Here is a 20,720-nt window from a genome sequence, read left to right as displayed (position 1 = left end):
GTGAATTAAAATCGATAATCCACCCGATTCCAACAAATCTCCTCTATGTAACGGGGTTTACCTTAAACTTTTTTCCAGCATGCCTTAAAGCCAACGGAACCCAAATGCCGGTACACTTGAGCGTTTTTGACATCTGTTAATAAATCACGACAGTCATGTACATGAACTATACCCTATGTAATGTTTTCACTTGATTCTTTATTAGATTTTTATTCGAAATTGAAGGTTCATAAACATCATGGTTTACCCTTTGCAACAAACAAAAACGTTCATGTTTGCAGGTAATATAAAACCCAATTAAATTCATTCGGTTATTTGTAACCTGAAACCAATATGATTTAAATAGGGATTCACGGAGTTTCCTAACATGACAACTGGTTCAATTATAATGGGATGGTATACATTTCGTGCATTTGGTGTATAAGGCACTCATCAATTACATTTACTTTTTTAACGGTAGATTCGTGTATATTGGTGTTTTAACACTTTAACAAAGCCATAATGTGTTTCCAGACAGTTAAAATCATGTTTTCATATACTGTTTGTGCTCAATACATGTTCAAAGTGCTTTGTTCATGAAGTCACATGTTTCTGAGTAATTGATTAAAATGTTCGGTGTACATGTATCATGAAATTTATTTTGTTGCAAATGGCATTGTTTAACTTTTAAACCCCATCTTTTCTTCCTAAATATGTGTTGTTTTCTAGGGCGTCCGTTTGATTGATTTTAAAATTTATTACTAAAGAAGTTTCTGTTTCTGACATGTAAATAACATGATTCGAGTAATTCTTAGGAAATAACATTTTGAAAGATAGAAACCTTATGTGTTTCTTTAATTTGTCTTGCGAGAACTCTGTCAAGTACCTGGTGGTGATAATGGAATTGAGCCAACATTGCGGTACACAAGATAACCAATGTACGACAACCTATCTGAGTAAAATTAAGTTTGTTTTTTTCCCCACCACTATAGTAGGGGACATATTGTTTTTGCCCTGTCTGTTGGTTTGTTGGTTGTTTGGTTGGTTTGTTTGGTCAAACTTTAACATTTTGCAATAACGATTGCAATATTGAAGATAGCAACTTGATATTTGGCATGCATGTGTATCTATAGAAATGTAAAATACATATTTTGTATGAGAATCTCCATTTTTTGGATTACAATAAATCGGCGCTCATAGGTGATCCATTTATTTTGCGAAGGATTTATTGAATTATAATTCACTATAATATAATGGTCATTCGCCATCACAATATTTCATTCGTGATGAACTTACAGTGTTAACCCTTATGTTGAAATTGCATTATATATTTTTATTTGACAGAACGGTAGACAACATTAATCAGCTGATTTCAATAACAATCTATATAACACTGAACACTACGATTTCTTGAAGTTCGATACTGTTAAAATAAATTAATTTACATTTTTCTTTTTTATTGTAAATGTTTTTACCTGACATTGTGTTGGAACCATATATATTGCTAGAATTAAAACATTATATATTTACCGCAATACCGTTACTTTAAAATCGTGCTTTTGACTAGACACCTAGGCACATTCACGTTAATCATTTTCCGAACGTGTTTTACTTTAGACAATCCAGTGATAGCGTTCATGTCTTATGAATTTGCAATAGCTTGACAATAGGTATGCTGTTACACTGTCAATGATTTGTTATTATTAGTAATCGAGTCCCTGAAATTGTGTTTCTGATCAAAACGTGTTTTATATGTGGATGCACACACTTCTGCTCAACTTCAACATGTTGATGGATATTTAACAAGTACAGTTTGATCTGCTTTCGTGACCTGAAACGTTAAGGTTACTGCCTTTCCTCAGAAATCTAAGACTCTTGATTTATGTCTTCAGAGACTTGGTCTGGCGTTAGATAATTAGTTTATGCATATTTAGGTTCTGTGTTCGAACTTCATATTTGTTATTTCTCCTTTTGTTTTAATTTTTAAAAACTATCAAAATTTTATTGTATTGTTAGTTAATTATTTAGGCATGTTTCAAAGAAACAAACTAACAAACATATGTGAACAAGCCCCAATTAACCACAAAATACCATTGTTCGTATTGTTTGTATTGTAATGCGTTAAAGGTCGGGTGTTTTTGAATAACTTCGTAGTGGCTTGAATAGTCATGTCCATATATTGAAGTGTATGTACAACCTTTATCTTCGATAGGTATGCAATTACATGTAAAATTACATGTACAAAGGGCATTTTTCGAAAAACACATCGAATAACATGTAATATGCTCTGCTCTTAAATATGTTTGACAATATTTTAATGAAACCCCAACATACATTTAGCTCAAAATTAGGGAAACATTTATAGCTAAGGACATTCAACTAAATTAAATAAAACATGTTATGTGTAACCTCCGGCGAGAGTTCTAATCCAAAATCTCCGGCGGATACCTTATCCATTAGGGCACGGAGGATTAACGTATAATGAAGGCAAATTAACCTTGTCATTGCATTAAATTTGATTGATGAGATTTATAACATAGTATGATCGTTGATTTAAGATTAGAGATTACCTCGAGTATATCCCGTTGCATATGACGATATAGTATTAATTGCAGCACTATTACTTATAGTCTTACTGTGGAGTGATGTTTTCGTGTTACGTGACTGATGTAGGATTTTAACATCGTGTTTATTTACGAGGGACTACACGAACAGGCAACGTGTTTGATATATTGATTTAGGTATAGGACTGGTTTGAAATGGAAGGGAACCTGTATATACGGAAAGCTAAAATAAATTGCGTATTCTTATTGCATCGCAAACTTCCGAAAAATTAGGTCCTGGTGAATAGGCAATATTAGCTTCCGTACTGGTGCGTGGTGTTAACAAGCTTTTTGTGTGACATTTTTAGAAGCCATATTAATCAGAAGGTCTCAAAACTACTTAGTCTTAAACTTAGCATCGTTATATTGTTTGTCTGCTGAGACTGTATAAAATAAGATTTTCCTTATAGGCCCACACACTCCATTAATCAGAATACAAATGCTATGAAATATAAAAAATCTGGGACGCTTAGGGAAATGTCTAAAATGCGAATACGACATTCTTTGTTTCTTTCATTTCCGCGAAGTTATATTCAGTTAGGAGTTCTGTTAACATTTAAATGAATTTGAATGTTGAATGTTAACCTTAAAAATGCACCAAAACGAACATATTTGCGTACACACAATCTATTAGCGGTATTGACACTGACGTGAAAACTGAAACGAACTGAAATGGTTGAAGTGACTTTATAAAGTATTTATATTTGATGTTGATGTACAAGTCGTAAACTTGAACAAATCCAATTTGTAAACGGCATTAACAAACCTTTACTGATAGGAATACCTCAACACACTGAATGTATTTATTGGCACTGAATTGTTTTTCTGAAATAGTTACGCCTTACATTACGTTTAGGACTATTGTGAGTATGAAACTCTAAACGCTGAAAACGCTTTCTTGTATGCATAAGTGTATGAAGACGTGTTATTTTTTGTTTGTTCCGGCCATCGTCATTAGATTCGTCATAGGGCAGCTTTCAACAATAATTTAAAAAAACGAGAAAGTATACTGATGTCATGTTTTGAGATGAATATTAAGACTAAATTGTTTTACTAGTTTGTACGCGCTAGCATCGTCAACCATAATTGTGATAATACTCTTAGTAAACAGAGAATAATGCGGTAAATGAACGAACACTTAAACAATCATAATGAAAACGTAATCGTATGTTAACTATAACACATAATGACTGATGCAGACGCATTATTTTATAAATGCTTATTTATTTCTTAAAATCTTGGAAAGAACAAATAATGTCATTCCGTTGCGGTGCATTGTATTGCCTGTAAATCAATTACGACAGCTGTGTAAAATAAAGTGAATACTTTCAGTTGACCATTTTCCGACCTTTTCTTTGAAGTTGAATGTCCATAATTGTCATGATAGTTAAATTGCAGCAAGAAAAACGTACATTGTACAGGTAATCCAAAACCCATTCAGGTAATTATGGCATTCGTTACTCAGGGGGGCACCCGTATACGGGAGCTTACCGCGTTTAATTGAGAAAGTTGTTGCAAAACTTCAAAGATGGCGTCGTTTGTTGGATTTTCTTAAAGGAAGGGAGGATATTTTCACCCGGTAACCCCCTTTGTATTTATAATTATTTTAAATAATACGCCGTTTCGGCTCTCCGGTGTGTGTGCTTCCCTCGGTTTTTTGTTTCAGATCGTAGACGTCGGGATAAAAAAGTTATTGAAGGAAAACCGTCCACAAATCTGTTTGTCTACTTACGGGACGTTCGAGAAATTGGATGTACAAATATCATTTTCTCTTTTCATGCACAGTATTGACACACGTGAACAGTAAAATATAATAGAATCATGATTATTTCATTTTAATGACGCCGTTTTATCACTGATAATTTATTTATTGGCAGACATTATTGGTTTAACCCCCTTATTTTGAACTGACTTCCTTTTAAGCACACTTTGGGACCTGACTTCTTAATGACAACATCTCTTTCATATGTAAAAGAGCTTGACATGATATACCTACCCATCTAAAATATAGTGTATATACTTCAATATTATAGTTTTATAGCATGTTACGTGGTGCAATATAAGTGTTTTCTTAATCACGTTACTTACTGTAGAATAATTATAATGCTGTTCGAAAACCTGCCGACCAATTGAATCAATTCACCTATTTTCAAGAAGATGGGTTGTATGGTGGCTAATGTACGAGATAATAGAACGTTTATCTTTCAGTAATATTATAATTAATTTCTTGTATTTTATGACGTGTCGACCTTATGCTGCTATGAAATTTTTTTAACCATTCTTTTACTGTCTTTTCAGATGATGCATGTTAAAGGGCGAATATAAGTGCATCTTTCGTTGCAGTATATGTAATGAGGAATTTTACATCAGGGAGGATTGAGATATCATGCCCCATTCATCGACCACATGAGTTTAAATGTGGAAATTTGCAAGAAAGAATCCTTCAACAGAGCCGGACTAAAATAGCAAATAAAAAACACGAATATAACAAAACATGTAAGCTGATGTTTGTAGTGTTTTTGTTTTATTTATAAAGTCTACATAGACACGTCTGACATATATTGCTATGAGTGCTACTCACTTACACGTTTTATTCCGTATATGTCATGATGCTAGTTTCTCACTTTGTTAAAAATAACCATTATCTGTGTTACGTCATTTCTTCCTACGATGTCTCTGCATAAATTTTAATTGTATTCAGCACTTACATACATGATAAAAAAGATTTTGGTCGGATTTAATTCGTTATGCATTGACATATTAACATTACTTACGATTAGAAGGCAATGTTAGGAACAAACGAAATAATCTTTCTAAGTGAACCAATACTTTATTACCTCAATACAACAGTCATAAATAATATGTATTCACATAGGTATAAAAGTGAAAAAACATACATTTATAAAAATTATATTGATCACTTCTACTATTATTATATCGTGTATTGCATTTGCACAAATCTTTCTATCCACTACAAATTCACTTTTTGCGATTATAACTTAGTGACCAACTCAGAACTGGTTAAAAAAAGGTCGTCCAAAATGTGTCACATCAAAGTCACATACATGTATCAGTACCGTTATGGTAAAACGCGTCAAATGTCATTGTATTAAATAAACAATTCATATTTAAGTATCATAAAAAAAAATCCACCGATATGCATCTTCTAGGCAGATGTCAGGTATTCCAAATTGCTTCATGTATTCCGAATCGCAACAATTGCAGTATTTGGTTACATCAACCTCATACTAGTATCAAACCGGCTTTATTCTCTTCTGTTTTTCATTACACTTGTATTGCACGTATATGTGATTGTTTGGCATGGTACTTCGACGTAATCTTTTTGTGTTGATTGGTGGGTTTTCATGTACCTATCGCATTCTAGAGCGGTACACACTTCGTTACGCCGTATTGTTTAATCTTGGCATCCTCAACATATATAACTAGCGTCTAGATATCTGGAAATAGTAAGCATAGTATCCGTTGGATGCATATTAAAACATAAGTATGTCCATATGTGTTAAAATAAACAGGTAATAATTACACTGTGTTTATAATACCGTCGAATGTCGTAAATTACACACACTAAATGTTAGCGTTAAGTACGCGATAAAACATATAATAATACAAATTAATAATAAAACAATTAATAGAAAAAAGAAAACTCATGATTTCTTCAAGTGAAAATGTTTTCCAAGACATTCGCACCAATGCGGAATTCATTCAAGAAAGTGATTTCGCATAAAACCTTGTAAATAGGAAAGAGCTGTTAATCATTTGGAAGTCAGGTCCCAAAATGTGCTTAAAAGGAAGTTTAGTTCCAAAAATGGGGGTTAACCGTTATAATTCGGCATTAAATGAATTAATAGACATAACAACGCGTCGAGATAATAAAATATTCGTGATTTATGTTATATTTTAACCGTACATATGCAACAAATACTGTTTATTATGAGAGAAAATGATATTCGAACATCAAACATCTCGAAGGTCAAGAAATTAAACAACAAATTTGTCGACGGTTTTGCTTCAATAACTTTTTTATTACGACGTCTACGGTTTTTGAAACAAAAAAAAACCGAGGGTAGCACAAACAACGTAGCGCCGCAAGGTCTTATTCATTTAAAAGAAATATAAATATAAACTGGCTTACCGAGTGAAAATTCCGCTACTCCTTCACGAAAAACACTTAAACGACGCCATCTTTGAAGTTTGCAACAACTTTCTCACTTAAACGCGGTAAGCTCACGTATACGCGTGCCCCCCTGGTTACTTAACACCAATTTGGATTGCATAGGGAACCCTATCTCTAAGATGACCTTTTGCTTGCAGAGTTAAATTACAATGGGTCTAGTATACAGTGCATGCATTATTAAAATTAACTTGTTCAGCGGACAGCTTGTTAGTGTACAATTGAATTAAACACATATTACCCTATGTGGAAATGTATGATTGACATATACTGTGTTTTATTGCTCCGTATGAACTAGGTTTGCTCATACTGTCGCACAGGTGATTGCAATCACCATGCTCGGTCTACTGGTATCATACTATTTCTTTTGTCGCAAATTAAAAGTATTTTGAACTCGAAATGAAGCGTCAACGTTTTTTAAACATGGTTTGTTATATAATTCGCATTTGGATTGATCTGTAAGAGGTAATAACCAAAGCAGTTTTCTGCTCCTGACATTTACATACGATTAATTGATACTGAATAGTAATTGTTAGGAAAGTCCTTTATTCAAGCATATAAACGGTGTTTACTCGTGTGTCCTTATTCATGAATTAGAATTTGTTATTTAGCAATATTTGTTAGAAGATTTAAATACCTGTTTCCAACAAGGTAATTTATATCTTCTTATAAAACAACTCCCTGTTAATTAGTATGTGTTAAAATCCTTGTCTTTAAAACAACAGTAATTATTTACAATCAAACTGTTGAAGCTGCAAAAATATTACTTATTTGAGTCATTATATTGATTATACCCCCCCCCCCCAGGACTTTTCATGAGTTTCTAGATTTTTTGGATTGCAATATCGGAGTATTTTAAGGGCATTTTAAGCTCCAGTTGACGCATTGGTAACACGTATCGTCGTTACGCGAATGCTATTTAGTCCCCTACCGGTGAAACCGGCGGGGGGGACTTATGGTTTGCGCTCTTTGTGTCAGTCAGTCAGTCAGTCAGTCAGTCAGTCAGTCAGTCAGTCAGTCAGTCAGTCAGTCAGTCAGTCAGTCAGTCAGGTCAGTCAGTCAGTCAGTCAGTCAGTCAGTCAGTCAGTCAATCAATCAGTCAGTCAGTCGGTCAGTCATTCAGTCAGTCAGTCAGTCAGTCAGTCAGTCAGCCAGTCAGTCAGTCAGTCCAGTCAGTCAGTCAGTCAGTCAGTCAGTCAGTCAGTCAGTCAGTTACACTTTTCTGGATCCTGCGATAATTTTTAGTTTTTCAGATTTTTTTCATGAAACTTTAACATAAATAGATGACAATATGGATAATATGCATGTCATTTCATTTTGTTCCTACGTCAGAAATTCTGGTTGCTATGTAACAAATAGACTAGAAATATTGCTGAAAATGGTGCATCCTGCGATAACTGTACAAGTTCTTCATATTTTTTCATGAAACTTGGAAACATGGTCAGATGGCAATATGGAGATTATGCACTTTATTTTCATTTTGTTCTTACGTCAAGAATTCTGGTTGCAATGGCAACACATAGACTAGAAATATTGCTGAAAATGGTGGAGTTTCACCGGTCGAGTACTTTTATTGCTCGTCAATAGTCTTGTTTGAATTGTTATAAAATATTACAATAGGCATTCGACATCGAACGATGTCAAATATGAACTAGCAAACGTTTACACGGTGTTGTAATTGCATTATATATGTTAATGTGGCATAACCCTAGAACCTATGCAACACCATTGCTACAATACTAATATATTTGACATCGAACAATTATATATTATGTAGTTCAATAGTTTTAACACACTTTGATAATTATTATTCTGCTCTTTCTGTCTTGGTTTTATTGTAAGTGTATAATAACTGCTTTCTTCTGACACTGTGTTTTGGGCAATGGATTTAGTTGACTTATGACTTGATATATTTACCTTATAAGCGTAGCTTGAAAATGCGCCTTTGATAACACACTATGCACGTACAAATTTATTTTTCTCACAACTTGTCTTACTTAACGTTTAGGTATTACAGTGGATAAACTGGTTTCATTCTGGTACTATTAATTTGCAATTATATATGGATAATATGTATGTTTTTACAAAGTGAACGAATTGTTATTAGTAGCGGACCTACCGAGTTACCTATTAAAGGGATCTTTTCACGGTTTGGTAAATTGACAAAATTGAAAAAGGTTGTTTCAGATTCGCAAATATTCGTTTTAGTTATGCTATTTGTGAGGAAACAGTATTACTGAACATTTACCATGGTCTAATATAGCCAATATATGCATCTCTTGACGATTTAAAACCCTAAAAATTATAAAGCGTTGCAACGCGAAACGATTGTATAATTTGGAGAGTTCTGTTGTTGTCGTTAAATTTTGTGAAACTACGAAGATTGCTCATTTAATGCATAAATACTTTAACCAAGTATGCTTGGCAGAATAGCCGAGCGGGATGATGCGTTTTTACTCCAGGTTACTCCAGGACTCCGGGGGTCACTGGTTCGAATCCAGCTGCGGCTACTTTTTTTTCCTATTTTAAATTTTATTCTTGATTTTTTACTGGAGCTTTTAAGATCAAATGTTTACATTTATCAATATAAAGCATTTAATAACTTATTTCAAAACATGCCAAACACTGTGAAAAGGCCCCTTTAAGTGATCGAGTCCCTGCAACTATGTGATTATTTAGTTTGGCTTATCCTCATCTGTGTGATCTTATTGCGTGACCTAAACGTTAAGGTTATTTTTCTCTGCTCGGAAATTTTTGACTTGAATGAGGTCTGCACAGCCTTACGAAATAAACTTATTTTTATTCAACACTAACATCTACTTATTACATTAACTTTTCCTTTCTACGTGGACATATAATATAAGAACACAAAATTGTTATTTTAATGAATGATTTAAAAATTGTCTTACTTTGGTTAATATTACAATACAGCTGGTGTTACGGTTCTGATATATACAAATACTTCCCTCACACGTACACCCAGAAATATAAACACAGAACAACAAATGTAATGGAAATCAGATTGGCAGTTGACTTTAAGTTTAATGCATTGCCATATACATGTTAATTAGCATGAAATGCATGTGGATATATTAATATCAAACATGCCATGTTATTGTCTCGCACGAATGTATGTAACCAGATGCTATAGGTATTTAAAACAATAAATTGAATCTACGATCTCCATATAATACTATATCTTTAAAGTTAACATTTATTTTCTGCACATGTTTTTGTCATTATAAAGTTACACAAATAATTAAATGTATATATAGCAACATTTACTAAATTTTAAATGTCTTTAAATGACATGAACTTTTTTAATAGTTTATACCGGGAATAATTTTTTAAAACAGTTGTTGCCATTTGCATTTGTATTTTATAATTGCTTGCAAGTAATAACGGTTTCTTAGGTTAAACCATGATATTGAGAATGTGTGATCTGTAATAAAACCTCTTCAAGAGCATTCACTGCACATATACATTTACTTTTTGCATGTTAATTGTAAAAAAGTTAAGCAACACACATTAGCAGAACACAAATAGAATATTTCTGAAATTAAATGGTGGAAGATTTATAATACGAAACATCCAGCTTCTTCTGACATTATTGTATAATTCTTTGTACTCTCTTAAGAGGAATTATAGAAAACGCCAAAGATTTCATGACAGCGATCCTTTTCAAAAAAAATATTAGTGGTGTTACAATTCATTGGTTTCCACATCGGTTCTTCCGCCTGTAATTGAGATATGATGCCTCTGCAGTTGAAAAAACTGATAGAACATCTCAATAAGTAATCCCAAGGTCTCTATGGTGGGTTTTCTGTTAATACTTTATGTCGACCTTTTCTGATAATGGAGTGCATAGCTTTTACCTTCTTGACTTGAAATGTGCTTAGAATAGAATGTATAACGTCAGTTAGTGCTGAGACCTTGGAACTGAAAACAATATACATGTTAAATTACTGTTATTAATTTTAACGTTAAAACAATATGTGTTTAATAGACAATAAACACGCGTTGACTTGTTTCTTAACATATGTTTTGATTATCTTAAGATAAAATGATGTTTGACAGGAATTGCATTCAAACCAGCATGCGTATTTTTGTACCATAGGCTATAAAAATTATGCATAAATACTTCATTTGTCGCCTTAATGAATTAAAAAAAGTATATCTAAAATGAAACTTATAAAGGAATATTAGACATTGGTTGTAGAGATTACGTATGAAAAAGAATTAACACAAATTTATTGCAGGGTGACAAAATAAAATATTTTTTGTGTTCTGGGTTGGCTGGTTTGATGTCCAGCCGAATCCATATGATGTGGACATCTTTGTTTAAATTCTAAGACGACACCCGATTATTGTATTTGAAAATGCAGTCGCTGAGAGCAGATCGCTAATGCAGAGTGGTTAAATTATAGAGAGTGTATCCTCTGGAGGATGTGTGCGATATAAACAAGTTTACAAGTTTATGTCGTGACCATAAAGTAAATCCTGACACCTGAAATAGTTTCTATTAACATAATTGTATTGTTCTCACCCAATTGGGAAATCTTGCCTTCAAATATATATACACAACGGAGATTCGCTCGCAATACAAGCAGGAGGAAAACCTAATTTAAGCATCTTTTTTTTTAATTAAAAGCTAAGAAAAATTGAAGCTCATCAGGCACAAAACAAAAAACTGGCAAGGACCCCTGAGCACGAAATAAAACATACACATGAATCAAACTTGAGTTAATGCGTTGGAACTGTAATTGCAAAGCATTGGTGGCTCAAGCGGTGTTAAGGATTGCATACATAATATTTGAAACGGATTTATTCATAACCCAGTTGATCAAATATTTTTTCAACAAACTTGCACGAGTGGTATTTGATATATGTGTTAATCATGATATAAACAATCAAAATATTCCTGATAACAGTCATCTTTGAAAGGATCATTTTGACTCGGAGTAGTTGCTTTGTCAAATAAATAATGTTGTTTTGCGAAATTATCATTACGACATGACAATTTCTAACATATGTTAACATATACCTTAACAAGAGCTCCGCGGTCGGAGACATATGTTTTATTTATTACGTTTCATATTACATTCATATTAACACGTGAGAGAAAATGTATAAATAAAACATTTTACGAAGACATTGGTTAAGGTACCGATAATATCACAACTTGAAAACAAAGTGTTATTTTCTTCTTCCGTTTTCCAAAATGTTTCAGTTATTAATTCAATTTGGTTTCCATCAATAATGTAAATTGTTCTTTTCGACGTACATGGTGCGATATATAAATTTGTTTGGCTGGATCTGAATCGTATTCGATAACGCTATTTACAGAATGATGTTATGAAATTAGATTATACAGACATAAATCTGTCAATTGGATTGTTTAAAAAATTGAGATCTATTTAAACGACTACAGTAGCCTTGGTAACAGTGTCGGATGCAGTAAGACAATCGCATGTGTATAATTCTTCTCAAGTATTATGCATGCACCATTTCTGATTTTTCATGTTTCTTGCTCTGGCAGCGTGTGTCGTACTGTTACCCATTTCTTTAATGTTGGCAATGCTCCTTGAACTAAAATGCATTGCCTTACTAATTCAACACAGAAGCAGCCAGATGATTAACAACGCAAGTAATCTATGATTCAGACCCAATCAAATAGGTGTAAAGATAGTGTACTTGGTAGCTATAATTGTAATTATCCTGCGGAGTCCAATATCATGGCCTGTGTCCCAAATTAACACTCAATGACTAAAAAGCAATTACAATAGCACTGCCGATGAGTTTTTGATTGATTTTATATTTACTTATAGCTTCTGTATGGTGGCCTTAATCCAATTGAACGTATTTCTTTGAGTTCGATGCGATTGTTCAGACAATCCAGTGATGAGAAAATATGTTTTGTTTAAATCATCTATCCATTAATCTGTCCTTCAATTGTCGAAGTAAATGACTCTTTGTATGATATGGCTTAATAAATTATTTATAAAAATATATAATGCTAGATTTCGCTTTAAATTATATTCAAGTTACATTTCTCTAGTTTTTAAACATTAAAATGATATGTGTGTGTTTTATGTATATAGGGTGTAAACTTTCCATTAATACGTACATAGAGAGGTAAATATATGTTTATGTCTGTTTTGGATTATTATATATATGATAACAATGTTCACTATTGAAGAATTAAAACAAACTTAATACAAGCTTAAGCTTGATAAGGCGTTGTCATATGGACGAATCGTAAAGGTCAATGTATCACTTGTAGGTCAAATGCCAATAATCAGATTCAAGCAAACACTTCTGTCCGCAGCATAAATGTATCAATAGTCGTATGTTCAAATAAATTTGTAAATGCGAAACTTTTTTTTAGCTAGAGCATGCACGGTTTATCACAAACGTCAAAACCGTGGATATCATAACTGCTATATTAAAATGTCAAACAGTTGACTTAAAGGAATGTGTCATATACCAAGCTGCATTTAAGTTATGTGGTATCTCATACAGTAATATTATATTGTAATTGTTACCTCGAAAAAATGACCTGACAATGTTCATTTCTAAAACTGGAAAGCAGCACCTTAACACCATGGTTATTGTACATGTAAACGCCAATTAGAACGTTTAATGGAGACAGGATAATACCGTATATATTTTTTATTGGAAAAATGGATAACGTAAATACTGAAAGATACACTTAATTATTCAAACATGTCAACTGCAAATGTTTCATTTACAGTTTCTCATTTATTGAAATCGTGTTGTACACAGTTCATTTAATAAATTTTTGTATGATTCCGCATACAAAAGTGCAGAAAATGAAACCGGGTCTGCTTGTGTGTGTGTTCGTGAGACTATATGTTCGTTTGTTTGTGTGCGCATGCTTTCTATTCATTTCCTGTCCGGCTAATAATTGTCGTGAGTTATATTATTTCGGTATAAATGGAACTTCGCCCCAAGGTTGAGATCAAGATCGACGTTTAGAGTAAATGTTATGTCCATAATATTATCGTGAAGTATGGCATTTTGAGAAAAATGGCACCTATGGTTATCCATCTTGAGTACCTTGTGCGTGATGCAACCAGTTTTCTTGTTAAAGACCAATTCCATAGTAGGCGCTTCAAGTTTCTTCAACGTCTTGTAATGTACTAAATGTGCCTGTAATAACGTAGTTAGCAGTGATAGTATGATAACAAATTCATGTGACTTTCAGTAAACTGGCTTTATTATGTATTGTTGTTTGCTCATTATTTCAAGACGACATGTTGTATGCAAGAACTGCATGAACTATGGTCATCGAATAATAATCAAATAAAAAAAGTATGAATACATACGGAATATTACGCTAGTCAATTGTTCCAAGAGTTTGTATCACTCGAGTGGCTTGTGTGATGACGTATCACACGAGAGGCGGAGCCTCGAGTGTGATGCGAAATAGCAGAAGCCACGAGAGTGATACGAACTCTTGGAACAATTGACTAGCGTAATATTCATTTTATTATATACAACAACTAACGAAAACAGTTAACAATTGTATTTTTAACTTTAACAAAACTGACAAAACAATGACTCAAAGTTCGGTACGCCTTAGTTTATTTAAGACGCGTATGAATACAGTTTATGTAAATTAACGTGTAAACATTCGAACCGGGAAAACACAGGTTTCCGAAACGCTTACCATAATTCCATCGTTAATCCATTGTGTATAACAATCAAGTTGACAACTTTAAATTTTAATCCGATGTTTATAACAAAAACGTTGAAACGATATGCACTTCCACTTCTATCTTCCATGTCTTTATCGAAACTTAGTTTAAACCATTGTGTTTTGTCACAGACATGACGTCACAAGATGAACTACGTAATATATTTCGTAATAATCTATTTTCGGTGCGCGTAACGTGACGTCATTAAATGGGTCGAAGTAGTCCGGCTAGTATGGTAATACGGAAATGGAAACAGCGAGTAGCGTAATACGGGATTTTTTATTTCAACGATTGATACAACCTGTATTTTGTAAAAAGCATTTAACAGGTATATAATAAACAGTTTTAATATGTAGCAGCGGTTTAAGAGGACTATTACATACAGTATGTGGCAACTGTTCACAATATTGTTGTCCCGCAACACACATTTATCTGTTTAAAAACACGGGTAATCCTTGCAATTAGGCCAACATTATATTTGACTGTGAATGATATCCCTTTGTTGCATTCTGTTTGAGACCATTTATAAAGTATTGTTATACCGTTTTGTTGCGAAATAGTTTCAGCCGTTACAAATTGAAATATGATCAAAATCGTCCAGCATATTGTAAATCATATTTTTTTTTAAATTAAAAATAATTCACAGATTTGAAAATCACAAATGTTATTAACGCATATTGTTGTTTTAAATGTGCTTTGTATATTGCGAACATTCCAATAATACTTTTTAATCGGTAAAGTTTTTTATGAAATGAAAAAAAATATGTGTCTTTAGCGGAGCGTCCTTCGTGCCAGTTTGAGTTTGGTCATGATAAGAACATAAAGGAACACAAGCTATTAAATGTTTGTATGATAGTTATAAATTATTACAGATAAATATGTTATACCGATCGTCTCACAAAAAAAATTGGGGGGTCAATTTGAACGTGTGTTTGACTTTGAATTTTATTGTTTCAATTGTAAACATGATTTCATTAGTTGAAATACATATATTAATTTCATGCGCCTAGCCTAAACTGGTATCTCGTGTAGATTAGTTTGACTTAAAAAAATTACCTGCTAAAAAATAATTTCATATAATAACAGTCACCTGCATGGTGAGAAACATAATTCGTTTATTTGTCTATATATTTTTTGGTCGCTGTAGTGTTAAGCCATAATGCTCCATATCGATTATGGAGCATGTTATTATGCATAAAGACGTCATTAAGCGTTGACTAGTATTGCCTTGGAAGAAACCAATAATCCTCAAAGGCATATATCCCAGAAAAATGTTCATTATGCTGTCAAAGTTGCCATATTGTGAATAATATATTGTATTACGACGAAGATTGCAGCTTTTACCCTAAGGTGTAATATTTTCCTTTATAAAAATAATTATGATTTGACATGACCAGAATGCAAAGTATGTAGGTCTTAACAAATACATGTATATATATATATATATATATATATATATATATATATATATATATATATATATATATATATATATATATATATATATATATATATATATATGGTATTACACAAAAACACGTGAACTAAAAAATGTACAGAATCAAAATGTCCGACAATTACGATTCGCATTAAATCTGAATTTAACAAATTGTAACAACAAAATAGGTCCAACAGATTAATACGGTTTAAATACTTATGTATGGGCGTTTAATAACTTTAAACAACAACATTTAACAACCATGACATTTATAGTAAGAAGGTATAGTAAGTACTCTGAACTTAACTTTATACGATAAAAACGTTCATAGTATCTTGTTCAGCGTTGGTCGCTTTAAGTAGGTATATATAAAATATTGTTATTTGAAACGCTATTGTCACACAGTCATCGATTGTTTGAAACACACATTAATGTACACATAAAGCTGCCTCTCTACACGCCTGATTTAGAAAGCTCAATACCTTCGAAACTCTGTCCTTATATACTGATGTTTAATGATACAAAGACACCAAACACATACATAAGGCAAGATACACATACATGACAAGTGCACGTGAACAAACCGGGATCCCACCTGCAATACGTCATGGCGAAAAAGGATATCCTAATAAGAAGATGTTTTGCCGCAAACGTGTTTTATCAAGCGTTCACTTGTTCTGTAGAAAGTAGTTCACTCAACTTACCAAATGCACATGATTTACCAAAACGGTAACTAAACGTTTTAAATATATATCGTTGCATTTAATCTAAATGGAACACATTTTAAAATAATAATAGGTTAAATTAAACTTTGGGATGTAGCACACTGTTTGGTACCATTTACTAACTTTAAACAAATAAATACAAATAAAAATTATACAATTAAATACTTTTGGTGTAGTGCTTGCCTGATAACTGAACTAGGAGCGTCTAATTAGCATATTTGTGTTGTGATACTTGTACGTTATAGTTACTAACGATACATGTGCTTAATACTCCTATTATTAACACTGTACTATGGTATTTGCATTTGGATCACTAATCTGAACACACTGTAATACCACCACTTTGGGTGGATTGCGCTACAAGAACATAGATATTTACTATCAATGAATATATATTATTTGGTTAAATTATCAGTAGACTAAGTGTGCTGTATTATGATTCTTAAAACAGGAAATAAGAGATAGTCGTTGAGCAACGGAAAAGGGAACATCGTCTCAAATCACTTAAACATAATAAATGTGCTCACATTCAATGTTATAGGGTCATTCTAGTGTGAATGCACAAGTATTGTCACTTATTTGTCGAAGCAGTATTCAAACTCATATTTATTTACCCGATATAAATCGCTAAAATAAAACATAAGGCATCCACATGAATTTGGAAAAAGAATGCACACCAATTTCAATTAGGATCGTACAAGTCAGCAATATTGTTTATATTTCGTGTATTGCAGCCTATCTTGACATTGTTGCCATTAAATTTTCGAATGGTCTATTTCAAGTGTGCTTTATCAATACACCCATACCACTGTGCCCGCAAACAATAAATAATTATGCAGTATAACGCTTGGAAATAATTCCTCATTATTTGAAATTCTGGCTCCGTGATATTCAATTGTGGCATTACATTGCGGAGTTGTCAGTCAATTGTAAATGTAGATTGCGAAACAAACGCTTAACAATACGAACAATAATTGTAGAATGTCAGGATAAGATTAATGTCCAGGGTATTTGAGATTCCGAATGATTCCGGGGAAAAGATAATATAATTTGTCGTGGTTAGATCCCGATAATACCGGCTTTGGGTGCTTTTGATCGACATATAATGCAAACTGCTGGGGGTATTTCGTCATATACTAGTTGTGTTTAACATTCGGGATTAGATAAGAGTTAAAATTAATCAGATTCCTTGTGTGAAAGCCTATTACCCATTAAACTTAAAAAGCAACGTATTATTCTATAGCTTTAAATATGTCTGAGTTAATTCAACACTTACAATACGATACTGTCATAACTTGGATAACACAAATGTACCCTACGTTTTAAGCGAAAAGTTTGCGTACCGTTTTATAGCAACTGTATCATACAAACATTGATATAATTTAAATACCGCGTATTTTTTCATGAGGTGTTGACATATGAAACCTCAGATTTAAAGGAAATATGAATATTTAAGGCTCGGGTTTGATCTTCATTTTTTTTTACTGTCTTCCTTAAATTATCATTATTAAAAACTGTAACTTATTGTATCGTTTGTTAGTTATTTAATGTATGAACATTTTCCAATAAATAAGCATATTTGAACAAAACACTTTAAAATATAAAATGATATAATATTATAGAATATAATATAATATTAAATGATATTATATTAAAAACAGGTTACTGCCTGATAGGTATGTAACATATCAGGCGAGGCTTTGAATAAAATTAATGGGAAAGCTTTCCGAGCCGTTATTTTATTCGTGCCGAGCCTGGTTTTTTACAAAAAATCTGGCAGTGATCTGTTTTACTGTTAACATATTTCAACGCCCCACATTTTGTTAAAATTAAAAAAGAAATCACTACGACGCTGCAAATTTATAAAAAACTTGTTTTGCTGTTTAAGTTGCGGTTTGTGTATTAAATAGAAAACATCTTGGTATCAATTTGTTTGTTTTGTGAAATCATATTATATTTTAATAAAATTATGACCTTATAGTTCATTCCGAGTAATATGACCTACCTCTAAACATTGACTGATATAAGAACTTCCAGGTGAACTGGTACAAAACATATATCATGCGACGTTATATCAAACAGATATCAATGTAGCGGTACGATAAACTTAACCATCAGGTCATCTGTGGATTACGACCGTATGGTAGTATATGTATGTACTCTCAATGCATCAAAGTACTGAACGAGTGTCTGATGTATTGCTAAAAAGAGACGCTAAAGAATGTATACTACTTTAATATACGGCCATACGATATAAATTAAGTAAAAACAAGGATCATGCTCTTTATGAATGTAATACCCATTTCGCTTTGTAGCTTTGTATGGCTCAAGTAACTATTTTAAAGAAGTGTGTTTTTTCTCACGTGATAATATTCTTTATAGATCACTCTTTGACCGTAGGATCAAAGTTAAAGAGACAGAACGAAATGCAATGCTGAGGGTATGATTCGGGCAATTAAACTGGTTATATAAATTAATGATGATACTCATGTCATGTTAACATTGAAACTGGTTCTTAAGTACATAATAACGTTGCATTATTAGGAATGTAGTACAACAATAATAAAAACCTGGGTATTTCAGAGATAGTGATTCTAACGCAAACTGACGAGGGGCTCTAAACTTAAATATACATAGTATTTTGAATGTATTTTGTATCAGGCCAAATAGTGTCTATGACCAATAATAATGTCAAGCTTGTTGCTTTACTGTTTTATTATTAGAACTTCTGAAAGTGAAATTGGTATACTGGAATCAGCATGGACGTCTTTTATTTGTTTCTATGGACATCACTACAATTATATGCAACCTAGATAAAAAGTTTTTTATATGAAAGTGACGGGCAATTTTTTCATTGACTAACTGAGTACAGATATCTCCCAGATTAAAAGACCCTTATACAAATATCAAATTACAGGCATTCTGTCCGAAAGGAACTCAATAAAATTTGGTCTCTTGCTCAGCATAAGGATTAAAATATATGCAGATTGAAATTCGTGCAAATGCCTATTCTAAAAATTATGGATAGTTTTCAAGAATGCCTCAACTAAATTGTATATTTTGTGTAATACAACATAAATTATGAAACTCATCAAATTTTCTTCAAGTTCAACACCTCGGCTTTCAGCTCCATCTCGATATATTTGCTATGTAATTAAACTAGTGACAGTTTGTCAGTTTATTGCGCAGACACCATCAGTTGGAAATCTTCAAGTTTGCAAGTTACATGAACTTCTGAAATGTAGTCAGCTACCGGATGTATAAGATTTGTATCGTTCACTTATTCAACCAGAGTATTTAAATTCAAACATATAATTATGTCTGGAAAGGATTCATGCCATTGTAATGGTCACACGATCTTCTATTTTGGCTGCGTTTATGTGGAACCCCTGTTGTGGTTATTTTCTCATTAGGCTTTTAACAGCAACCACAACTCTCCCTATACATAAAAGATATTTGAGCGATGTATGATTTCTGTTAACAATAATTTGAGTACGTATTTAAGACTTGAAAACTAAGACACGAAGTCATTTTTCCCCAGACTGGTGAAATGCATGTTAGAGAACAATGAAAATGAAGAGATAAAACAGATGTATTTACTATTTAACAATGAAGTACTACAGTTGTTTTAGGTTCATATCGGATTGTTCACGATATAAATGTGTTACATATAATTCAAGCATACACTGAACATACCGTTTATTGAGTAAAACATTGAGCACTTTGTACTAGTCGAATAGAGTTTATATGTTCCAAGTTAATATGTTTCAAATTAAAGAATACACAATGAAATACGGTTCACATAAACCAACAAAACTTATAAAAACCCAAACAGTTAACTCAATAATATTTGTTTTCATTCAATGGTTTTGATTTGTTTGAGATCCTTGTCGTACATATTTAATATTGACCTAATAATCTTAATATATTTATTTTTCGGACCATTCATACCTCATATAACACTAATTGATATATATTATATCACGCACACAGGAAGTGTGTATATTGATCTCGGTTAAGAGGTATATCACATTACTCGGCATTACTCGGAATAAACTTCAA

This window comes from Dreissena polymorpha, chromosome 3 (genome assembly GCF_020536995.1).
Source record: "Dreissena polymorpha isolate Duluth1 chromosome 3, UMN_Dpol_1.0, whole genome shotgun sequence".
NCBI lineage: Eukaryota > Metazoa > Mollusca > Bivalvia > Myida > Dreissenidae > Dreissena > Dreissena polymorpha.
This window is presented reverse-complemented; position numbering follows the sequence as displayed.